Source organism: Etheostoma spectabile, chromosome 4 (genome assembly GCF_008692095.1).
Source record: "Etheostoma spectabile isolate EspeVRDwgs_2016 chromosome 4, UIUC_Espe_1.0, whole genome shotgun sequence".
Taxonomy (NCBI): Eukaryota; Metazoa; Chordata; class Actinopteri; order Perciformes; family Percidae; genus Etheostoma; species Etheostoma spectabile.
This window is the reverse complement of record NC_045736.1, coordinates 4,175,769-4,182,289: the sequence shown is the minus strand read 5'-3', so window position 1 is coordinate 4,182,289 and position 6,521 is coordinate 4,175,769.

Sequence of the window (6,521 nt, the reverse complement as noted above, 5' to 3'; positions counted from 1 at the left end):
GGTAAAAGCTTATTTGTCTGTCAGTTTTTATCATTGTGTTCCTGTACAGCTGTTTGTTTTAAGACTAGAAACCGTGTAATTTGTAGGAGGTGTTTGTAGTGAAACAACGGTTTTGTGCTGCTATACCCCAGTTTGGAATGAATCTGCCACCATCATGTTGAATCCCTGCAGATGGCCTCTGCTATACTGTAGGTGGAGGAAGACAATGATTTACCTCAGGCCCTACAGACTTAATGCTATATTAGCTCAGCATGTCGCTGTCCTGTAACACTAGTTTTCCTGTTAATAACCTTAAAAAACATCCCTCCTCGGTTTTGTTTTACACCTGCATCCCAGCATGGAAGGATTACTGCCTGTTGTCTCGCTGCCACTCATATGTAAATAGCGCCAACATTCTCTAATTTGAGTTTATTCAGGCACAATTGCCGGCTCATCCACACAATAAACATTGATCCTATTGCTGTCACCCCGGCCCCTCCATTCAGCTCTAACAGCAATTAGCTCAAGCATTGATTTAAGGGACTCTTGCTTCTCGCCTGCAGGCATGCTGGCTGCATGTGGCCAACCTTTTCTACACCACGTTAGTGTTTTTTTTCAGTTTTCAGTTCTCTGTGTTTTTGTTTAACAGTTATACAATACTATTTGTGGATATCTAATCTGGAGCACATGATAGATTTATTTGTAGTTTGAATCAAGAGTCTTCACTGACCCATCCGCGGTAGACCCAGTTTCTGGGGGGGTCGGGGGGGTCAGTCCTCCTTTTATACATACAGCAATTCCTTCAATCTTCTTGTCCTTTTCAGGGACACTGTCAGCCCAGTCAGCATAGAAATGACAGCTACACCTATTAACACAGGGGTGTCAAACTCAATTTCACTACGGGTCACACTGGAAATCACAAGAAAGGCCACACATGTTTAATTTATTAACATAATAAGCGTTTTGACTGTATTACTCCATGTCTCATAGGCTTCCTTGCTTACAGTTGACGACATAAAAACAATGAAAAGGTTGGCAAAAAAGTTCCTCATCCATCATAGAATTTAGCAAATCATGAAAAACAATAATTTCATTTTTTAAAGTATGCACACAGCCGACTCACAGCAACCTGAAAACTTTTCTACTTCTGGGGGAGTCTCCAAGTCAGCAAATATGCCAAATTCTGCCTTAATAACATAATTACAGTACGAAAAACAGTTTTCTGTACTCTGGGTAATCGGGACAAAATTTAATGTAAACCTAAATTGATATGCATGCCGGACCAAAATTTGTGAGGGGCTGGATATGGCCCCCGAGCCTTGAGTTTGACACATGTGGATTGTGACTGACCAGGTTATAAAATAACAGTAAATCTAAAGACGGAGGATAAACAAGTCCTCCAGACCATACAACGATGTGAGATTTGTTCCTCCCCTTTAATATGACCCACAGGAGCGCTTCACGAATGAGCGCACCTGGCGTTGGTGGAAACAAGGGGCGATTCTAGGATCAGACCTCTAGGGGGGCTCAGAGAATGTGACATGGATACAGTTCCTTGCAAAAGTGTTAACCCCCCCCCCCCCCCCCCCCCCCCCCCCCCTTCTAAATCAGTAAATTCACTGGACAACAATGAATATACAGTATGTATATCAGTATAATAGGAGGATAAATGCAAAATATTCAACGTACGAAAAAAACTACAAAAGTCCCTTAATGGACTACCAGAATCAAATGAAATGATGATGAGGTGGAACAATAAATAAATAAAAAATACAGCTTTCATTGACTGGGGTACAGGTGCATAGCGTTGACAACAGCGACAAAGAATAGTAAACCTGTTTCTTTAAGCCTGGGATTGTTTGCCCTCTGTCACTAACAGACAAGTTCGCAAACTCTAAAATTGATTTTTTTTTTATTATATAATTTTTAGTGGGGATGAGATGAAATTTAAAAACTGTCGGAAACACAACCTCATATCTACCACAGAATATAAAGGTCAGGGTTTTTTTAACGTTGGAAAAATGTCAATTACAGGCCGTAATAGCTGCTTGAACAAACGACTTATGTGGCCGTTTTTCGGTTGAGAAAGTCTTGTTGAATTCTTCAGACGTTTCAACATCATTCGTCACAGTGGGACAAGCACAGCTACAAAGAGTACAATTAGTGATGGCTGATTCCCATTTAGCTGCCTTGCTGTCAGGGCTCTGGCATTGTGCATGCCGGCACACTGCTGTCAGACTCCTACACCCTAAAGCACGTGTCAAACTAAAGGCCCGCAGGCCAAATGCGGCCCCTCACAGACTTTGATTCGGCCCGCATATCAATTTAGGTTCATTTAGGTTTTCGAACTGCAATTACATGACACTCAAAACAGAATTTGTCAGATTTGCTGACACTGACACTACCATTCCCACAGAACCAGAGAGTTTTGATATCCAGGCCTCTGATTACATGTTAACCATGGATTCAGAATGATTGATTTGCTTGATTTGCTAAATTCAATGCTAAGGAACCTTTTGTCCGACTTTTTATGGCTTCATGTCGACCAAACTGTAAGTGAGAAAGCCACATGAGACATGCAATAATACAGTCAAAGATATTTGACCTTTTTCGATGAAATCAATAAACTAAACTAAATTAACATGAATAGCTATTTAGGTTATTTCCTCCTAAACACAAATGTGTGCCCTGTGGCAGCGGTACAAAGCTGTACAAACACACATACCCGTCTATCGGAATCACACGTGACTGCATTAGTTCTGGGCGTCAAAACTCAATTCCTTTTTGGTATCAACTTAGTATAACTACTAATTATGAAGCATGCGTAGGCCTACCAACAACTATAATACTGAAAGTCTATATACGCTTGGTCAGAATTGCAGTCTTATTTCCTTCTTTAGTAAGATATGTCCACAAAGTATGGTAATTTGAAAAATAGTTTTGCATTGCCAGACACAGCGCTGCAGAGGAGGGTCTGGCTAGTCCACACAGCATTCTGGGATGGGAAAGAAATGTTCTCTGCTTTATTGGCATATCTTTAAACCAATCACAATCATCTTGGACGGTGTTAAGCCCCGGACGGAGCCACGGTGCCGCTGCAAAATAGTCTCAGGAAAGAACTTGTTTTGTTTGAACATGTGAACGTTCAAAAGTAGTTTTAGTCGTACAACAGAAACTCTGATTGGACATATAGTCTAGCTAGCTGTCTGGATTTACCCTGCAGAGATCTGAGGAGAAGTAACCAGAGTCCTCAGAAACCCACCGCAGGTTAGAACACCAACACAAAGAATGACGAAGGCGAAGGACATCCGGCAGAATTTCAGGAAGTGGAACGTCATGGATATTTAGACTATTTGATAAAAAGGATTGTTTTGGTGACTAGTAGCCATTGAAAAGCGAAACCCAGCCCTGTTGTAGCCTGATACTCTGATGTTTGGACGTAGCAATGTGTTTGGAGCAGTTGTTGCAGGGTCTCCAGTGTGTACGTTACCTTGGAAACATCAAATCTGTCCACATATTCCTCAAAAGGTACAACAGGCTTCCATGTCAAGCGCCTGCTCATGACACAGCATGCTGATGACTGTAACCTCACACGTTCCAGCACAGGAAATCACAGACAGTTGTCCTCACACTTTCCAACCGTGGTGACAACTTTCACTGACGTTAAACCTGAGGGAATGAAGGGGAACGTGTGCCCCAGTGGGGTGATTCTCCCACGGAAAGTGCTCTTTTAATCTTGCCAGTGTTAAAGGACTTCCCCCCATGTTGACTTTTCTGAAATATGAATGTTGTGAGAATGTGTTCTTTCACCGAGATTGCTGTCTTTTGTGTGTGGAACCCGCTGGATTTACACCTGGGTTAAACATCTGTGTTTGGCCCTTAGAGATGTCGCCTAAGCCTAACCCTAACCCTAACCCTGGGCTTGAAGACATTGACAGAACTCTGTCTGAGAGTGAGATAGTGTGTGTAATAGTACATAATAGTACATATAGTAATATAGGAGTTGTTTTCAAGGAAGGGATCGCCCCGCTTGCAGGCTGGTGGGCTCGCCAGCAGTTTCTCTCCACTGACCCATAACAAGCAAAGAAAACACGCCACCGCGCTGGCTGCAGCTGATTGGACGAAAGCGTCCCGTGGGTCTGGCTGCGCCTGGATTTTAAAACTGACCATAATGGCAGCTTTTTTGGAAAAAGAGCCCTTGTTTCTGAAAATAAATAAAAAAAGTATTCACTGAGGGCAGTGGTGGCCTAAAGTTTAAAGAAACAAGCTTGTGACCAGGAGGCTGAGGGTACAAATCTGGGTGGGGAAAGTGAAAAGGCAGCACTTGTCCCTTACTCATTACCACCACTGAGGTGCCCTTGAGCAAGGCCCTTAACCTTCAACCACTCCAGTGGAGCTGCTCAGTGGCAGCAGAACAGACTGTGGTTGTACTGGGCAGCTCCCAGGTAGGAATGTGTTACTGTGTGAATGTGATCCTGTAGACGAGAGTCTGCCTCTCAATAAACCTTCCCTGAATAAATAAAGGTAAAATAAAAAAATAACGGGACATTTTAAGCAAGAAAAAGGCTGTGCTAGTTTAATTTTAGATCGACAGCGGTCAGTTCAGAAGACCTTTGTCAGCTTTTGAGAGGCATCGAGCCGAGACCACGTCATTTTCAATTCAACTTCAAATGCAAATGAGGTTCTGTGTTGTCGTGGAAGTTTCTCGTTCAGCGAGAGAGGAATTTGTTGGAAGTGAGACTTTATTGAAACTAAATAAAGACAGGCTACAAAACTGAATCAAGGTTTGGTCTTCGGTGAAGTGTTAATTGTTGTAATAGGCTATGGTGACCTGCTATGATAACCATCGCCCTGGACCATTGTTCCTGTTGGACTTTGTGGCATTGGTCCAGGACTTTAAAGCCAGAGAGCAGAGAGGTCGCTTCCAAGGGAAAACTTAAGAGTTATACCCAAGAAATGCGTGATCCTTCACAGTGTTTTAATCCAAACCACAATCTTTTTCCCAATCTCAACTAGCCATTTTGGTGTCTAATCTTAACTTTCGTCACGGTAAAATGTACCTATTTTGTCGTCTCAATTTAACCGTAATGTCCTCTGAGATAAGTGGCAGCTTGCAGTGTTCTGTACACGGCTCAAAGTCACCTATTTTCAGCCAAACACATCTACTTACCACTGCTGATACGACCAAGCTCTGACGGAGGTCTGAAGCCCACGTCATGAAGCTCTGTAGCAGCTTCACCTGCTCGGCATCATGGAGTTCAAAGCCAGCCGGCCTCACCTGATCACCCGACATCCCTGTACCAGCCTGCGTGTCCTAGTTTTGTAGGATATCGTACGTTTTGAATTGCATACATTTTCGTACAATATCACACGGAACCGAAGAGAATGCATTGAGCTCATACAACCACACTTCAAAATATCCGCACTATCCCTTTAAGTTGTTCAATTTGTTATTGTTATCAAAACCAGCACTGTGGTTTTTGTTGCAGCACGAACTGTAAGTGCTGACTTCATGTCCACCACTCACTGTCTATTTGCTTCCTTCTTCTGTTTTTCCGAAAGAAGAGGAAAAGTTTTCGGCGAGGGGTGCCAACGAAGAGGAAACGCCGGTGTGTCAAGGCGATGTGGCGTGCTTTGTGCTGGGCAGCAGAACTGACTGTTTGACTGGATTCTTGCGTGAGTCTTTTTGTCAGCCTGAGTTTCCGTCCTGAAGCGCTGTGGAGGGTTTTTTTCAGCCTGTCATGTCTTCACCTGGTCCTCTGAGCTCCCCACCCCCCATCCCCGCCAACCCCAGCTGCCATGTGGCCTGTCACATTGCCTCAAACATTGCCCCACACACACACGCACACTCACACACACCTATTTTATTTCCTACATCTGTGAGGGACTTCCAATATCTTCTTAGTACAGTGTATTTAATTCAAAGTTTTTTCTTTTCTAATAGTATTCCATTTTGTTTTTTGTCCTGAGATCCTATTCCTATTTAGTTTAATGACATAGCTGCACGCTCAAGCTACAACCTGAAACAGACAGAACTAAATTCATCCTGTCAAAATGTGCTCTCTAAAATACAGAGTAGAAATGTTGAAATACGTAGGAGCATGTGATATGCAGTGTCGATGGAGTATGGCCCTACTGTATCAGGCCCTTTGAAATAACAGGTGTTGCCTACTAACTCTAGCACGTTTCTCACTAATTACAGAACCCAAATACCAGCAGTCTTGGTTCAAATCTTTTAATTGATAATCTTACATTCTAGTTATGATATAAATAACTAGGAGAAAGGGACTCCTGAATTTATGTTTGTACAAACATTTCGGTATTGGTTTGTTTATTCATTTTGAAGAATGGCTTAAGAATACATTCAGTACTCATATTGATATGATAAAAGAAATCATCGGCTGATCCTTCATTTTAAGAACAATCTTAATCATGAAGCCAAAGGTTGCCGAGCTACCCGCTTCTTGAAGAAAGCAGCAGCACAATGACCTCACTTCACAAAAATGTCCTAACACACAGACACAACACACACACACACACAC